Source organism: Vicia villosa, linkage group LG1, assembly GCF_029867415.1.
Source record: "Vicia villosa cultivar HV-30 ecotype Madison, WI linkage group LG1, Vvil1.0, whole genome shotgun sequence".
NCBI classification, from domain to species: Eukaryota; Viridiplantae; Streptophyta; class Magnoliopsida; order Fabales; family Fabaceae; genus Vicia; species Vicia villosa.
This window is the reverse complement of record NC_081180.1, coordinates 109,772,058-109,791,584: the sequence shown is the minus strand read 5'-3', so window position 1 is coordinate 109,791,584 and position 19,527 is coordinate 109,772,058. Positions and strand designations below refer to the sequence as shown.

At 34.9% G+C, this 19,527-nt stretch overlaps 1 pseudogene; it reads left to right on the top strand.

Annotated features, from left to right (window-relative positions):
* Nucleotides 1–208: 208 nt before the first annotated feature.
* Nucleotides 209–5,023, top strand: LOC131651306 (uncharacterized; annotated as a pseudogene).
* The last annotated feature ends 14,504 nt before the right edge of the window (nucleotides 5,024–19,527 follow it).

Sequence of the window (19,527 nt, the reverse complement as noted above, 5' to 3'; positions counted from 1 at the left end):
CTTTACTCTTCCACTTAGACAAAATCTTATTAACAGCTTCAATCAAACCATTCTTCCTCATAAACCAATTGTTAATGCACCTTCCAACCTTCATACAACACCCCAAACTATTTTGTCCTAGAGCCCACATTCTGCTTTTTATACAAATTTGGGTTCTGCTGATTACTCAAATGATGATACCTGCATCCAAACTGATTCGGACAACGCTATGGAGCCCAATTCGGATTCAGATGAAGATCAAACTGAATTTCTTATACGGAATTCCCATGATGAAGGTCAATTTTTTTTAACAGCCACATATCTTTATATTCTTCATGTTACTTTTTTTGTGGATTGCTATTTTTAACAATTTTTCCTTTTCCCCAAATATAGTATACTCTGATATTGGAGATCCTGTATGGGAGTGCACACACTGTGGTGCCTATATGTGGTATCAGGAGCGTAAAGGGAAGTCAATACATACAACTATACCAAAGTTCAGTTTATGTTGTAAGGGAGGAAAATTGTTGCACCATTATTGGTAACACCACCACCACTTCTCAACACTCTTCTGTTCGGTCCCAATTTGAAAGATGCAAATAATTTCCAAAACAACATACGAACCTACAATGCAATGTTTTCGTTTACATCCCCTGGAATGAAGTTTGACACTTCCATCAACGAAGGCGGAGGTCCTCCAACATTACGACTGCACGGACAAACATGCCACAGAATCGGAAGTTTGCTTCCTGAACAAGGACAAATACCAAAATATGCTCAACTATATATTTTTGATACGGACAATGAAGTTAACAACAGAATCAAATGTTTCAAGTTTTGTTTTCACCTAACTCATTATTTTTCTTTACATTGCACACTTTTTTTATAGATTAACATGGCATATTTTTCATGACAGGGACAGCAAAAATGTCGACAGGTCTATTGTAACTAAGTTAAAGTTAATGTTAGATGAATATAATCCTCATGCCAAAGCTTTTAGAATGGCAAGGGACATGATGAAACAAACAGGTTTTCAAGATCTTAAACTGAAACTTATTTCGGAAAGATCTTCCGACGGTCGTGTCTATAACCATCCAACTGTGTCGGAAGTTGCTGCTCTTATCGTTGGTGATGTGGACACCGCATCTAAGAGAGACATCATTGTTCAGCATCGTGATGGTCATCTCCAACGGATAGATGAGTTTCATTCAGCTTATCTATCCTATCAATATCCGATGATATTTCCATACGGAGAAGATGGATACAGAGATGATATACTACATAAGTTTAAACATGAGAAGCAGGTTACCAAGCAAAATCGTCAAACTATCAAAGATTGGCTATGTTTCCGATTGCAAGAACGCAAAAATGTGGCGAGGACACTTCTGCACTCAAGGAGACTATTTCAACAGTTTTTAGTTGATGGATATACAATGATGGAATCAGAACGACTTAACTGGTTGAGAAAAAATCAATCCAAGCTAAGAGTTGGGAAATATACAAGAATTAATGAACAATGTCTAAGCAGTCAGCAGCAGGCGCATTCTAAAACTGGCAGAAGAGTTGTCTTACCATCGTCATTTGTAGGTAGCAAGAGATATATGGATCAATTGTATTTTGATGGAATGGCTATTTCCAGTGCAATTGATTTCCCTGATTTATTTATAACATTTACCTGCAATCCTAAATGGCCTGAGATTACACGTCACCTATCCAAAAGGAATTTAAACCCAGCAGATCGTCCGGACATAGTTTCAAAGGTCTTCAAAATGAAGTTTGACGAACTGATGGTTGACATAACAAAGCGACATCTTCTTGGAAAAGTGCTGGCATGTAAGATTTGCAGTTATTATATTTGTTTTAAATCCATTTCATAACTATTATTTATGGACTCATATTAAATTATTACCTTTGTTTGCAGACATCTACACTATAGAATTCCAAAAAAGAGGATTGCCACATGCTCATATTCTCCTTTTTTTACATCCACAAAGCAAGTACCCTACCCCACCTGATATTGACAAAATAATTTCAGCTGAGATACCGGATCCCCAACTGCATCCTAGGCTGTATCAGTTAGTTAAGACACAGATGATGCATGGTCCATGTGGTCTTGCTCGACCGAAATGTCCCTGCATGAAAAATGGTAGATGTTCAAAGTTTTTCCCTAAAAAGTTCAATGAAACTACCATTGTTGATCATGATGGTTACCCGGTTTACAAGAGAAGTTCACAAACTTTTACCGTTACTAAAAACGGTATTACCTTGGACAACAGATCTGTGGTTCCCTATAATACCAGGTTACTTCTTAAATATGATGCTCACATCAACATGGAGTGGTGTAACCAAAGCACCTCAATCAAATACCTCTTCAAATATATTCACAAGGGTTACGACCGAATCACTGCATCTGTTTCGCGATCAAGAGCATCATGCAGTAATGCTGATAAGGTAATTGATGAGATTAAAGAATACGTTGATTGTAGATACGTATCACCAGCTGAAGCATGTTGGCGGCTATTTTCTTACAAGATTCATGGAAGGAAACCGGCTGTTGAACGTATGTTCTATCATCTTATCGGTGAGAAGCCATTGTACTATACTGATTTTGAAAGGATGGAAAATGTTTTAGAAAAAGCAAGTATAACTGAATCTATGTTTACTTCGTGGTTACTCGCAAATGATCGGTATGAGGAAGCACAACAATTGACATATGGGCAGTTTGTTTCTAAGTTTGTATATGTCAAGAAAACGCGCTCATGGAAACCAAGGAAAAAAGGTTTTACAATTGGAAGGCTCATTTGGGTTCCACCAACAACTGGGGAACTCTATTATCTAAGGATGATGCTAACAGTGGTGAAAGGACCAAAAACTTATGAAGATATTCGTAAGGTCGGAGACAGACAATACGACTCATTTAGGGACGCATGCTTCGCAATGGGTTTCCTGGAAGATGATAGAGAATATATAGGTGCTATTAAAGAGGCCAGCCACTGGGGATCCGGACATTTCTTGCGCAAATTATTTGTTGTTATGCTACTTTCTGGGACTGTCAACAGACCAGCAAATGTATGGAAGAAAACATGGATTCTGCTTTCAGATGGTATCTTGCACTCCCAAAGGACTTTGGCAAATAACAAAGGTAGATCAAAATTTATATATTCATACTATTTTCAATACAATTTGAATGCAGAAAGTTAATCAATTTTTATCGTATACAGCTTTGGTGCTAACTGAGGAACAAACAAAGATGTTGACGTTAATTGAAATCGAAATCTTGCTGCAAGCAAATCGCAGGAGTCTTAAAGATTTCAAGCCTATACCATATCCAGATGATTATGTGCTGCAACAACTGGGGAACCGATTGATCTATGAAGAGAGAAATTATGACATCGATCTTATGAGATCACAATACCATGATCTTTTCACTGCTCTGACAGGTAACTTACTTTCTCAGTCAATAATAAATTATATAGTGAAATAACGATACACCAATTGCGTCCTAATTCAATTTCATATTCTTCAAGATGAACAAAGGGCAATATTTGACAAGATAATGTTGGCTGTTAAAAATCAAAAAGGGGGGGTATTTTTCTTACATGGATACGGAGGCACTGGAAAAACTTACATGTGGAAGACACTCGCAACTGCTCTGCGGTGTAAACATCGAATTGTTTTAACAGTAGCTTCGAGTGGAATAGCATCATTATTATTACCTGGAGGCAGAACTGCTCATTCTAAATTCAAATTGCCTGTGCCCACATTGGAAAACTCTACCTGCAATATTGAATATAATGATGAATACGGACAGTTACTTCGAGAAACTGATTTGATCATTTGGGATGAGGCCCCTACGGCAAGCAAATACTGTTTTGAAGCACTTGACAAGACATTAAAGGATGTTATGAGTACTGATAGCAACTCTGAGGTTATTTTTGGTGGAAAGGTAGTAGTATTTGGTGGAGATTTTAGACAAATCTTGCCTGTTATTCCTAGGGGTAGTAGATCCGATATTGTTCACGCTACTATAAATGCGTCTTATATATGGCACTCATGTCAGGTTTTGACTTTAACCAAAAATAAGCGTTTGAAGGGTGGTCGGACTGATGAGGAAACAAAAGAAATTGATCAGTTTTCAAAATGGCTATTGAAATTGGGTGAAGGGCGACTTTGTGAGCCTAACGATGGTCATGCTGAAATTGACATTCCACGTGATATGTTAATAGAACAGTTTGATGATCCTATTGTTGCAATTGTTGACAGTACCTACCCTGCTTTTTTGGATAACTTTAGATCTTTCGATTACTTGAAAAGTCGGGCTATATTAGCATCAACAATTGAAGTTGTTGAACAAATTAATAATCATGTTCTAAACATGATGCCAGGTATTATTTTAACCCTTAAATACTTCATTTTTACTTTTCAAGTGACTGTAATAATATATATATGTTCTAATTTATCTATAGGGGAATCCAAAGATTATTACAGTTCTAATTCTGTTGATCGTTCAGAAATTCATGATAACAGCATTATGGGAGTTCTGACACCTGAGTTTTTGAGTTCTCTACGAACATCGGGATTGCCCAGTCATATCATAACATTAAAGGTTGGAACCCCGATAATGCTTATGAGAAATATTGATCAATCAGAGGGTTTGTGTAATGGGACTAGATTGATAGTCACGAAAATGGCAAACCATGTTTTAGAAGCAGAAATAATGAGTGGTAAGGGCCATGGAAAACTTACTTATATACCAAGGATGGATATGTCTCCATCGCAGTCACCTTGGCCTTTCAAATTGAAAAGAAGACAATTCCCAATCATTGTTTCCTATGCAATGACCATCAACAAATCACAAGGTCAATCTCTAGATTGGGTGGGACTTTACATACCAAAAGATCTTTTTAGTCATGGCCAACTTTATGTGGCCATTTCCAGGGTAACAACCAAAAAAGGGATCAAAATTTTGGTACATGATGATGATAAGAAACCAAAGTCTACAACAACAAATGTTGTCTACAAAGAAGTCTTTGCAAACATTTAATTGGTAAACACATCTATTAGCTCTCTGATGTTCTCTGCACTATTTAATTCAATATAATTGGTTGCTTCATATCTAAAATTTATAATTCTTCTTCTGCATTCTGTTTCAGGCTTTAAATGTTGCAGAATATTGATCTATCATCTTACCTGTAATTCAACTTCAAATTCACTACTGCAATGTTGTAATTAAATTCTAACCGCTGTTATGAGAGTTTTAGAAGTATCTTTAATTTGATATATGTTTTCATGTTAGATACATCTTTTCATCTTTAATATAAGTTTTCATAACAAATTTTTTGGAGTTAATTACACAGATTAGCTATGGCTATTATGCCAATTAAACAGTTTGTCAATACAAAGATTACTATATAACACTAATGAGATACCTTTCAATAAGATTAATAACAACCTTTTTTAAATATAGATTGCTGCATCAATACAAATTACCAGACTTTTACATAATTTCCCTTGCCATCCAAACAACTTAATATAACACTAACAATAACTACCATTGTTCCAAAATATAACAGTGATCACTATTACAAAAACACTGCATAAACATTTTTAACTGCCACAAAAAATGTCTTCATACTAAATATCTTACACCCTAATCAACACACTTCTAACTTCTTAATATCTTCAGCCTGGATTTAGCGATTCAACAAGGTCACAACCAATCTTGTAGCTGGAGGATCGCGCAGCTTAAAGGACAACCTATCACCCCTTTTCAGTTGTTTGTCCCGGGCAAACTCATACCAACCATGTCCTATATACTTTTCAACACAGTATTTTTTCTCAGCAACATGGATCTCACACTCATAGCTCTCTCCTGTTTTTGCATCGACCAACTTAATGGGCCTTTCAATCAATTTGCAACTACGTACAACCATCTGAGGAAGTTGCTGCACATAAAATAATTATTAAAACATAGGTAGATATAACAAATTAATACTTCCACATTTCTTTTACTTACAAGAAGATTCTTTCTAACACTCCTTCCAGATTTAATTTTCTTCTTCCATACAAAAGACCTTGCCCTCCTACAAATTTCTTCTTCAATTGAATCATCATCTGAACTGAAATTCCACTTTAACACATCAGACACATTCTCAACCATTAATTATATAAAATCCAAAAAATATCAGCTTCGAAATCTTTTAAACACAACATAACACAGTACCTTTCACTATCTGAAGAAACGTGGATCTGAGAAGCCCCATCCTTCACTGACATTTTGCCTTTGTTAACATCAGTTGCATGCAGCTTCCCCTTCTCAACATCTTGCACCCGCTCATCACATGTTTCACCCAAACCAATGTTTTTTTCCCTTAACATCACCAAGCAGTTCATCTTTCCCAGCTTCTTCTGAATGACGACCATTTTGTTGCATGTTAACACCATCATCTTTCCCAACATTCATGCCAGCTTTCTCCGTTACCGTTGTTCCCTTGGCCTCCATAGCTAGGCGAAGTTCTTCCATGTCCTCGCGAATTGCCTTCTCTATCTTCATACGTGTCCATGATGTTTCTGCTTGCAAAGAGGCCAAACATCTGAAAAACATTTAACAAACCATTTTATATATTTCTTACTCAGATAAAATATTACAATATAATTTATGAAATAATTTATGAAAAGGAAAAACTAATACTTTCCTTTCGACTGGAAACGCAAAAGAATTGAATGGACCCTTGCTTTCCATTTCTGCAAACTACACAGTAGGAAGTGACTTGATGTTGTGTAAAGAGCGCGCCGAATCTGTGGAAAATGTAAATGCAACTACACCTAATTTATAGACACAGAAATCCTACTTTTTCCCTCAACTTTTAGTACATTTTTTTGTTGGGCCTATGGGCCATGCATTCGACATTACACTTTTATGTTGCTTGGTTTATAACTTTATTATTTAAGAGAAAGAAGTGTGTTTTATTTTAATAATGACAAAAACACCCTTTATCTACAAATTTACCAATTTTTTATATCCTTCTGTATATTATTCAACATATATATTATTATCATTCATATCCACAATTATCATCATATTATCAAAAATACACACATATATATATATATATATATATATATATATCCCATTCTCCTATTAACCTAACATTTAACTTTAAATTATTAAAATCTTAAACCTAACCAAATTATAATAACATCAGTACATATCACTGAATGTAAACTATGATCATCCATTTGATTTTCACACATTGATGCAAAGCATACCAGTATTATATTGCAATTATAAAGCAGCTATGTAAACATTAACTGTTATAATCCATAGACAAACTGCAAGTAAGAAACAAAAAAAGTCTGAAACATTACATGAAACCACATACAACTAAACCAAAAAAAGCCAGCAACATCATTGAACACAAACTACTGTTCTTCCAAAACTTTCCACTCCTTCATCCATTATAGCCATCTACACCTAAACAATACATATTCACTTAAACCTGCAACACACAAGAATCATAATTTCAATTAATTTCCAGAAACATACAGAATAACAAACAACATATATAAGTTTTAACTTTAATGTGTAAAAGGTATTACTAACCATTGTTTCTAGCTTCTTCACCAACTCTGTCCATATCATCCATTCCCTATCATCCAAACAACAAACATAAACTTAATGCGTGAATCTGAAGGAAAATATTATAACCTAATGTCATGTATTTCCAAAAATCTTTGAATAGGATTCTTATACCTTTCAGTTTCAAAGACAAACTTCCCAAAATACACTGAATTGGATATTTCAACCATTCTGGGGTTTATCTGCAGTCCGACGCTTCCCAGAACATCTGCTATAAAATCGACGTCTTCAACTATCGCAAACTTCATACCAGCCCTCAGTTCCTGATGCTTCCTGGACCACCTGATTCCAAGCATCTCATTCTGCCACACCCATGATATGTTCTGAATCTTACTTTCCCTTTCCCAGGCGCATGCAATACCGTCCACTGCATACAAAGCCCACTCAGTGCACAACTTGGTAAAACATTGTTTCTTCATCTTGAACCTCATTCGCAGCAGCTTCGACCTTTGCTTCATCCTCCGTTTCATCACGAATCGCTGATGACGGTCTTGAACCACAAGAAATTTCATAGATCTACATAATCAGAAACAATCATTAAGTAAAGTAAAATTTCAGATAACACAAACAATTATACAAAGATTGGATTACAGAAAAAAATAATCAACAACCTGCAAGCTTTCACAACTTGGGAGAAGCTACCCATTTTCTTCCAACGTACGGATTCGGCTTCTTGCTTTGGTACTTTAAGCGTGGCAAAGCAATGTCTCATCACTCCTTTATATACTCAAAGGCCCATTACCTGTTACACTTCCTTTTAGTTGGTAAACGTGCACTAATTTTTGTATACTGTTCAAACGCCTTTTTCTGTGCATGCAGAACTAAATATGATCAACTCTTTTAAAGAGTAATAATTAATTTCACACCATAATATATAACTCTATCTGTTAATTGGGTGGGAAAATAATATATTGATTTATATTTATTACAAATTAAGTTTATTGATTAATGCGTGGGAATACAAATTTTAAAATATTTTATTTTATACATTATTAAACATGTTAGTTTATTTAACATTACTTTGTATTTATAGCAAAAACAATTAAAGATTACAAATTAAATTTATATTGATTTTATAATCACCATTGAACAAATCGTTTCTATTACTTAATATATATATTTAGCTTATATATTTCTATAGAACAAAAATTTATTTTAATTTTAGCTTTATCATTATTAAACTAAAATATAGTTAATCAATCAAATTTTCTTTAGTTTGTTATATTAAAACAGAAAATTAAAAATTAATTATTATATTTTAAATTAAATAATTTTTTATGTTTTATAATCTATTGAGTTAGTATTAATATATTCATGTCAATATAATAGCACAGATGTAAATTAATATAATTATTTAATTTGTTTTATATTATTCTTCTTTCTACTATTTGCTTTTATACTGTTTCTATTTAAAATATTTTCATTAATATTTTAGCAGAATAAATAATGTTAAATTATATTTTAGAGGAAATTCTTTTAACTTTATACTTATACCAAAAATATAATATCCACCTTAATATCACAAACACCCATTTAATTATCGTTCCACTGATATATCAATAAAATAGATAACACAAACAAAATAGATAACACAAACACTGATTTATATAATTTAACTACTATAATTAGAAGTTCCAAAGTGCAGCTACTATCAAGTTAGCTTGTCCATACATATTTTACAACAAAATGTAGTTAAACTTAATTAAACATCACCAAAAGTCACTGAATTCTAAACCACAACACAAATTACAAGCTTCAAATTCTTCATTCATTACCACGGACAACGCAAACCAAGATTTCTTCGACAGGGGGATACCTTATGGTGAAATGCAGGATATCACCTTTCTTGAAAGGCCTGCTTTTCCCAAATTCATACCACCCCCTGCAGAGAAACATTTCGTTCACCCCATCTCTCTTCTTAAGGACACATTGGTAGCTCTTGCATTGGTCCGTGTCGTATAGTCCGATGGCTTTCTTGCCTACCAGTTCACATCCAGTAATGACATCAGAAGGAATTTGCTACACATTCAATATAGATTCATAGAGTTAGCACAACGCATTACTTTCACCCACTTAGATTAAATCCATACAAAAGGACAATCTTACTAAATAACTTACTAGAACTTGTCTGCCCAAACCTCTTGGGTTTGAAACCACCTTGGTCCAGGTTTTTTCTTCTTCAATTACAACAACCTCATCAGCTTCCCTGTTAAAGAAATAAACATTTCAAACTATCATACTAAAGCAGATTTTATGTTGGACAACTTTTTATGATTTGGCTTATCAATATGTAACATAAATTAATATATTTACCCTTCTTCTTCTTTATCCTCTACCATAACCGATTTTCCCTTCCAATCTAAACTCCTTTCCCTTCCATCCCTCTCCTCCCTGCATCCAGAAAATCAACAATAACACTTTGTAAATAGCATTTCAACAATAATGACTAAATCATTGTCATTATTTATTATATAATTGTTAAGTTCTTTATCTTACATGAATCAACACTTTATCTAACTACCAAATACCAAGTCTATGTTTTACCTTCCTTTAACACCTGAACTTTGTCCTTTCTGAATCTTTCGTGGGTTCTTCCAATTATCACTTTCTTTGCCAACCATCTCATCACTGCATCCCGAGAAACAACATTAGAACATGTCTCAATGTTAATATAATAGTTACAACATCAGTAACAGAAGTTAAATCGGCTCCTAAACATTCCTATATCTATTACCTTCAAATTTACAACTATATCTTACATGCATCAAAACATGTCCAGCCTAAAAATTCCTAATAACAGACAAGCCAAGCAATGAATATGTAAGTAACACAAATCATTTCTACATTTTACCTCTCTGAATCTGAAGATAAAACAATAACAGTATGTCTTGCTTCTCTTCTGGACATACTTCGCCTTTCACCGACCCCTACGGTATTTCCAGATCGATTTCCGCCCACCCCAGATTTTAATGCTTGCCAAGCTGCCTTCCATTTCACTGATGTTCGTCTTTTCTCAAGAGCACCCATAACCAGCCTAAAATGACTTTCACGTTTCCATAAGCATCCCCTCCACTTCATGCGGTTGGGTCTTTCCCAACCTCTCCTCCAAACCGCTGCTACATCAAACAACTCCATCACTCGCCGAATCTCGGCCTCCCTCTTGAGTCTTTCCCAGTTATTTTCAGTTGCAAGTTCCTCTTCGTTTCTAATTTAGCAAAGACAACAGATTTAACTTATAAACCACAACAATGAACATGCAACTTATAAACGATGAAAGATGCAACTTACGGCTCTGGAATATTGAAGGGCGAAGAATATGTCATTGCTCCGGAAATGTAGTTCTTGCGGCGTCAACCTGCTCCTCGCCACAGCGGCAAAACCCTACCGTCTATTTTGGAATGATTGGCTTTTCACTTACAAAAGTAACACAAATACGTACTTCTGTTTCTATCCTGGGCCACTATATGCTTTTTTTTAACCTAAGTCCTTGTCGTTGGGCCCATTTCCTGTAAGACTTCCTTTGTCCTTTTTAAAAAAAAAACATAACATTGGGAAATACTTTTCTTCGTTGGAAAATTTATCTTTTTGTCAGTTCTTTTTTGCCCAACTCAATTTATTGTCTTCTCTGTATATTATAGATGTTTTGGACCTATTACAATTTCTTTTTTGAGGAACTTTTGACTTTTGCGATGTACTTGGTACTATATATATATATATATAGATTATAAATATCTCATATCTCAATTTACCTATTTTAACATTATATATACACATTAATAATATTATATCTATTTCTACACATTCCATTTATGTTTTTAACAAACTACTACCTTTTTAAAATATTTTTTTATCACCACTCAGTATAAATAAAAAATAATTTATTAACCCTTTGTTTTTTATGTCATTATCACATTATTTTCATTTCTCTATTATATATACAAAAATTATAACTATTATAAATGGAAAGAATTTTACTATTAATCTAAATATTGGATAACAAATTTATTTATCAATAATTTGTTTCAAATATGTGAAAACATTAAGGGGAGAAATAATACTGTTGTACATAATGTATATTATGTATTAAAAATAACTAATCTAACTTTAATATATGACAAAAATTATTATTGTAATAAACAATAACAACTTTACTACTAATTTATCTTCTAAATAAATAATATATTACTCAATTTTTTGTTTTACACTTTCATTTTTCTTTTATTTCATTTTTATTATGTATTAAAAACAAATTCGCGCCCCGTACCAGTACCCGTGCGTACGCACGGGTATCCCGCTAGTTTTTATTAAAATGGAACTCACATTGATGACATGTTCAACATAAATCTTAAATAAAAATAGCTTTTTCGAAAAAATCACTGCTGAACTAGCACTGCCGCATCATCAATAAGAGCGTCATTTCATTTAAAATTGCCTTTGAATTTGTAGGGGACCAAAATCCTCAAAAAACTAAAATATAGGGACTAAAATTCCAAATTTTAAAATAGAGGGACCAAAACCCAAAAAAATAAATAATACAGGGACCAAAATTGCAATTAAGCCTTTTAAATATTACATTGTTTACACAAAATATTAAGGTAAATTGTTTACAACAAGTCTTTTCAACAAATATTTGCAGTTATTACAACAAATATTTTGCATTCAAATTCATCATTTTTTACCGGTCTGTTTGTGTACAACAAATATTTGCAGTTATCACTGATAAGTTAAGATCCCTTCTTTGTTTAACTTTTCAAAGGTTGAGCACCCTTCTTTGTGTAACTTGAAGCAAAAGTGATTTTTTTTCACTTGCAATATATCAAATGAGCAAAAATACAACAACAAAATCAACATCACTAAGGGCGGAAAAAATATTTTGTTCTATATAGAAGAACGTTGAAGATTTTTTCTGTCTTGCAATCCATCCTAAAGAATGATGCATGCGAGTTTGAGGCAGCTTCATATAACAAAGAATTAGGTTAAATTTTGTTTGACAAGTGCTTTCATAGTGAAATCTGATTATTTGATCCATCAGTTATAACGAAACACCGAATGGTTAGTTCCTTTAGTTTACACCTATAAACAAATAAAAACATAAACTGCAATAGTTGGGACTAGAATCGTGTACTGATTTGTTTGTACCCTCGGTTTCTTAACAACCGAGGGAATATGTTGTTTTTATTATTATAAAAAAAATAAAACATGGTGCGCCTAGACATAATACATTATTTTTTTTCTGGATGACGTGAAAGCTTCCTCATGAAATGTATTATTTGTAGTAGTTGAATATATTTTTTGTAGTAGTGAGTATTTCTCTCTTACCATACACATGCATTCACTTCAATCAAATTGATTATCATCTATATTAATGCAAACAAGCTATCAAACCATGGATCATTAAAGTCTTTCTTATATTGTAATACTAGTAAATCACCCGTGCACGGGTATATTAATTTGATATTATATATAATTTGTTTAGATATTTATAATATTAAATGATAAAAATAAATGTATAAAGAATAATGATATTCATGCATTTGTATATGTTAAAATAATTTTGTATGGTGGTTTTATACTCAAATGCATATTGAAGGCAATATTTATAAATAAAATTGCATGAATTTAACTGATGGTATCATGTTACAAATTTATTTAATATGATATAGATTTTATTTAAATAAACATGTAGATATTTTATTGATAGTGCCCCGTGAGAAAAATAAAAAATTTGACATTTGAAAATAAGAATTTTGTGTCTCAAATAAAAACAATTGTTAATTAAAATAAAATATGTATTTTATTGATAATTTCCAATGAGAAAATAGAAATATTTAATTTTGAAAGTATGAATTTTGTGTTTTAAATAAATATAATGTTAACTAAAATAAAATAAGTATTTTGCTGATAGCAGTGATCAGTGAAAAAAGTAGAAATTTTGACATTTGAAAATATTTTTTTTAATAATTATGAATAATTTTGACATTTGAAATTAATATTTTTAATAATTATGTTAATTCAATTTATTAATTTATTGATGTTTAAAAAATAAAAAAAAAAAGAGAAAATTGAGAGAGAGAAAAATTAAAATGAAAGTGAAAATATTGGAGAGAGAAAATGAAAATGATAATTTGAAATGTGAAAGATTGAGGGACATGTGTTGCATTTTGATTTGTTTGAAAGTTGAATAAAATAGTTGGATTATGAAAAGACAATTTAGTTCTTTTTTTACTTTGTAAATTATTGGAATAGAAAGGTTAATTTTGGTAGAATGATGGATTTCTTTTTTAATAGGTTGATAGTAGATAGTTGGACTCATAATAAATAGTTGTTTTTCTTATATTTGTTGTTTTTTACACATTCTTTTTTTCTTTTGTTTCATCTTTAGACTTTTTTCTTCTTTTTTCTGATATTTTTTTATTGTCTTGAAATTCTTTTACTTTGCTTTGTCAATTTTTTTTTTTCATTTTCCTATCATTTTTATTTTTCTACACTTTGACTTATTTCCGATACTTCTCCCTAACTTGCTTACAACATCCCAGTGTAATGATTGCCTGCATAATCCTTAAGAAAAGAGACATGATTTGTTTATCTATTTAGGTTTAGAGCTGTAATTTTTCAAAAGGAAATAATTTTCAATGATTGCCTAAAAAGAAGGTACGAGAGATCACTTGCTCATGTGTTGGTTTATAGGTCAAGAAAATTTCTCTCAAATTTGATAGAATACCTTGATAATTTTCATAGTTTTTCGAAGAAGTCAAGCAAATCAATAAAACTGATCAAAATAACATTTGATCATGCAATGATGGTTTCACATATTTTTAAGTAAACAATAGAAAACTCACATTCTCACCAGTTTGGTTTTGCATATCAAAATGAATGGTTAATTAATTTCACGGTTTCACTGAAAGTATGCTTTGAAAAGACAATAAATTCATAGTTAGGCTTGTATTCAATAATTAACTAGTAAATTAGTCTTTTTTTTTTTTTTATCAAAGAAAAATCAGCTCATATCATTAATAAGTAATTGTTCAATACAAGGAGGACTCACATGAAAGAAACTACGCCTAGTCCAAGAATCAGCCGCCTTAGCAATAGCATGAGCAACTGAATTCGCTTGGCGTTTTACAAACTTAACCTCAAAGTTAGGAAAATTAAACAATAAACTACGAATAGCAGAAATAATGTGACTAAACTCCGATAAACTAGTGAGATCAGAGCGAATTGCTTGGATCGTGTTTTGAGAATCACTCTAAAAAATAACATGCTCCAAATGCAAGTCTATAGCAATAGTAATAACTTCCTTGAGGGCCAATGCTTCGGCTTCCAAAATGGGGAGGGAACCGAAATCCCAAGATGCTCCGGCATAAATGAAATTACCCATATGATCTCTAAGACACCAGCCCCTGTTTGTAGTATCTCGACGAATATTAAAGCCTGCATCAACATTACATTTCAAACTACCTTCTACCGGTGGGTACCAGTTCAATTGAGGTTGGTGCGTTTGCTCTTTTATGGAATTATCCTGAGCCAGAAACCACTCCTGCCAACTACAAAAAGCATGTAAACAAAGTTTAGAAAAAGACTCACTCTCATTATTCCAAAGCATATTATTACGGTTTCTCCACAGAACCTCAAACATAACCACAACTCTCCCTGCCAACAAACCATCCTCCCTACTACAAATATCGAGAATCAAAGCTGAAACATCATGAAAAGTAAGAATACGGGAATCTATAATATCAGACAAACCTGCGGAACTCCAACACTGATTAGTCACCGAACACCCAAAGAAGATATGCCACGAATCTTCCATTTGATGATGACAAAAAAGGCAAGTTGTCGGACAAGAAACATGATGAAGTTGCAGCCTCCTTCTAGTAGGGATACAATCTCTACAAATCCTCCAAAGCAGATGCTTAACTCTAGGAGGAGCCTTAATATTCCACAGACTACACCAGTCACCTTCCACTCTTCTAAGCCACGGGTTCCCATATTCCTTTACCCACAATCTATATCCCGATCTAACACTATAGCACCCATCTTTCTCCTCTTTCCAAATCCATTTGTCCTCATCTACCTCCGCAACCAAAGGAGTTTGGAGTATATCGGTCGCGACACCGTAATCAAACAAATCCTGAATAACTTGGACATTCCAAAATTTCCCCTATGGTGACAATAGATCATTTACCGACATAACATAAGCTCCTTGGCGTTGGGGACCTCTCAACCGACCTTCATTCGATCCTCTAATCCAAGGCGACCCCATAACCGGAATGTTCTTTCCATCACCAATGCTCCACCTACAACCAAAAGTTAGCAAATCCCTAGCTTTCCAAATGCTTCTCCACACAGAACTAGGATTAGTACAGATAGTAGCATCAAAGAAAGATGTATGAGGGAAATACCTAGCTTTATAGATTTTGGACGCAAGGGAATGCGGCTTAAATAAAAGCTCCCAACCTCGCTTAGCCACCATAGCCAAGTTAAAAGCCCGAAAATCCCGAAAACCTAAACCCCCCTCCTTCTTCGAAGTTGTCAATCGATCCCACGCCATCCACCTTATATGATTTTGATTATTTCCACCGCCCCACCAAAAGGAGTTAAGCATCTTTTCAATATCATTCACATTTCCTTCTAGGAGAATGAACAGACTCATAATATAAGTAGGAATAGCTTGTAACACCGATTTTATCATGACCTCCTTCCCTGCTTTAGAAATCGGCCTCCCCCTCCACGAATTAATCCTCCAAATCTTATCCTTAACATACCCAAAAGTTGCTTTCTTGCTGCGCCCTATTAGGGATGGGAGTCCTAGATAGGTGCCCGTTCCAAGAACATGACGGACCCCCATAATGTTGGCCAGATCCTCCTGAGCAGCTTCACTGATATTTCTGTTGAAAAAAACCTCAGATTTAGAAAGGTTTATATCTTGACCAGACGCGTCGGCATAAATATTAAGAATCTCCATCATATTATTAACTTCAGTAAGATTAGCCCTGCAAAACAAAAAACAGTCGTCAGCAAAAAGCAGGTGAGACACACTAGGTGCTCCTGTGCATATCTGTATCCCATGAATATCCCCACGAGCAACAGCTCCTCTGATAAGAGCCGAGACACCTTCCGTAATCATAATAAAAAGGTAAGGAGATAGAGGATCCCCCTGCCTCAATCCTCTTCCTGGCTGAATTGGTCCAACACTATCTGTGTTCACAAGAACAGTATAATTTACCGACGATACACACATCATGATCCATCGAATCCAAATATCCGAAAAACCCATCCGTACTAACATACCCCGCAAAAAACCCAATCAACCCTATCGTAAGCTTTACTTATGTCAATCTTTAGAGCTAGTTGTGCATTATTTTCGGACGTCCTTCTCTTTAGGGCATGGATAACTTCAAACGCTATCATAGCGTTATCAAGAATAGACCTCCCCTCCACAAAAGCAGATTGCTCTTCCCCAATACATTTAGCCAAACACTTCTTAAGTCTATTGGCCAGAAGTTTGGAAACAATTTTATAAACCACATTACACAGAGATATCGGCCTCAGATCCTTCATATTAGTGGGATTGTCACATTTAGGAATAAGGCATATGTTGGTATCATTAAGCTTTTCCGGGAAGAAACCTCTATTTAACCACAACATAACTTCATTGAATATATCATCACCACACACATCCCAGAAATTTTGATAGAAAGCCGGATTAAAACCATCCGGGCCCGGAGACTTATCAGGGTGCATTTGAGAGAGATCCTGGAATAGCTCTTCTTTCATAACAGGCGCTGTAAGGAATGCATTATCATTATCTGAAATCACCGGCTGAATCAAATTCAAAATAGGCTCATACACACCTGTACGAGCTTCAAACAAGTTGTCAAAATAACGTTTAGCAATGTCGCACATCCCCTCCTGGTCACGAATCTCATCTCCCCCATCTTCTTTAAGCATCTTAATACGCTGAAAGCTTTGCCGAATAGACGCGGATCGATGGAAAAACTGCGTATTAAGATCACCTTCACGAAGCCAATGAGTTTTCGCCCTCTGTCTCCAGTACGTATCCTCCCAGATAAGAACATTGTTGTATTCAAAGTGAGCCTCCATATACTGACCAGCGGATATAGGATCGTTACACCCGCGACATCGCTCCAGAATACCGAGAAGACGGTCTTTGTCATCCTTGTTTTGCCGACTCCGTATCCTGTTCCAGCGGTCAAGGTCAAAAGCACAATCTGCGAGTTTCCCAACAAGAGGCTGATGGTTCGTAGCATTCCAATATTCTGTATCACAGTCTGCACCCCCTCCTCCTTTAACCACCAGTTTTCAAATTTGAAGCTTCTCCTATTACTACGACCACGAACCGGGTCATAGCTTAATAAGATAGGGCTATGGTCCGAATGTGTAGCAATAAGATTGGCAAGCTTCGCGAACGGAAATAACTGCAGCCACTGAGAATTGGCAAGGGCTCTATCCAAACGTTCTTCAATCATATGTGCCGTACCGCGACTTTTCGTCCAAGTGAAAGGATGTCCCTCTAGAGGAATGTCGATAAGATCACACTCACCCACGACCTCCTGAAATCCAGCACATAACCAATTCGGATGGGGATGCAAGCCTCGTTTATCCTCCTGTGACAAAAAATCATTAAAGTCACCCACTATACACCACGGAAGCTGCGACATCCCATTTAACTCCCGAATCATATTCCAAGTCAGTCTTCTCCTATTACGTTCCGGAAATCCATAGTAGCAAGTAAGCCTCCAATCACCCCTAACTTCATCTTGCACAAGGAGATTAATAAAGTTTCTGCTAAAGTTTAAAACACTACACTTCATGCTCTTCTTCCACAACACCGCAATTCCACCACTTCTTCCCACCACGTCCACCGATAAGCAAGCTTCGAATTTCAAAATAACACGAATACGTTCCAACCTTTGAGTATTAGCTAAGGTTTCAGATAGAAAGAGTATATCAGGTTTGTGCCTTTGAGCCAAAATGCGCAAGTTAGGAATCGCTCTCGGGTTGCCCAGGCCCCGGCAATTCCAGCTGAGAATCTTCATTGGTCCCGGCAGTCCTGGATGCCAGGACATGCCGATAAAAAATACTGAACATCTTTGTTTGACTCCCCTGCATCCTCTGAATTCACCTCTCTTCTCCTCTTTTTTTTTCCATTTTTCCTCCATCATCAGATATTGCTTGACTAGTAGGCATTTTGCTTAACTCAGGTAAATGGCTGTGAGGTTGGCTGGGGGTGGTATGGCATTTGGAAGCAAGTGTGCGGTTGCTACTGGTTTTATGTGGCTTCAAAGTCTGGCTTCTGGTTTGGGAAAGTTTATGTTTAAATTTTGTAGGTTTTGGATTGAGTGAGTTAAATATCACAGTGGAGTCGGTTTCGGTATTGGATGAAAGCCTATTATATGGGAAAAAGGGTAAATTCAAGGATGGTTGTGTATCATTAAAACTGTTAGGCATAGGAGACTTTGGGTCTAGGCCATTGGTTTTATCTTTTTGGTTGCTGGGCGAAACGAAAAAAGGGCTTGCTGGACTAGTATTGGTTAAAGATATATTTTGGGTATTATGTGGGCCACTATGAACAGCAAGGGGTAGGGCATTACGTAGGTTAGCTGAGGAAGAAACACTAAGAATGGATTGTGGGCCAGGTTTGGTCAAGTTAGTGGCAGACACTAAGACAGGTGGGGCCGGAATCGAAGGTCTTGGTTGGTGAGCAATAACTAGGTTGTCGGCTGCAGGAAACGTTTGGCAATGATTGGTACTTAACTGCACATTAACTTCTTGCATAACAGAATAATTGCTCAATGAATGATCATTACTCCTATCATCAAAAGTTGCCATAACGTTGCATGCGACTGGGTCCCCTATTCTGGCTCCAGTATTTTCACTCTCCACTT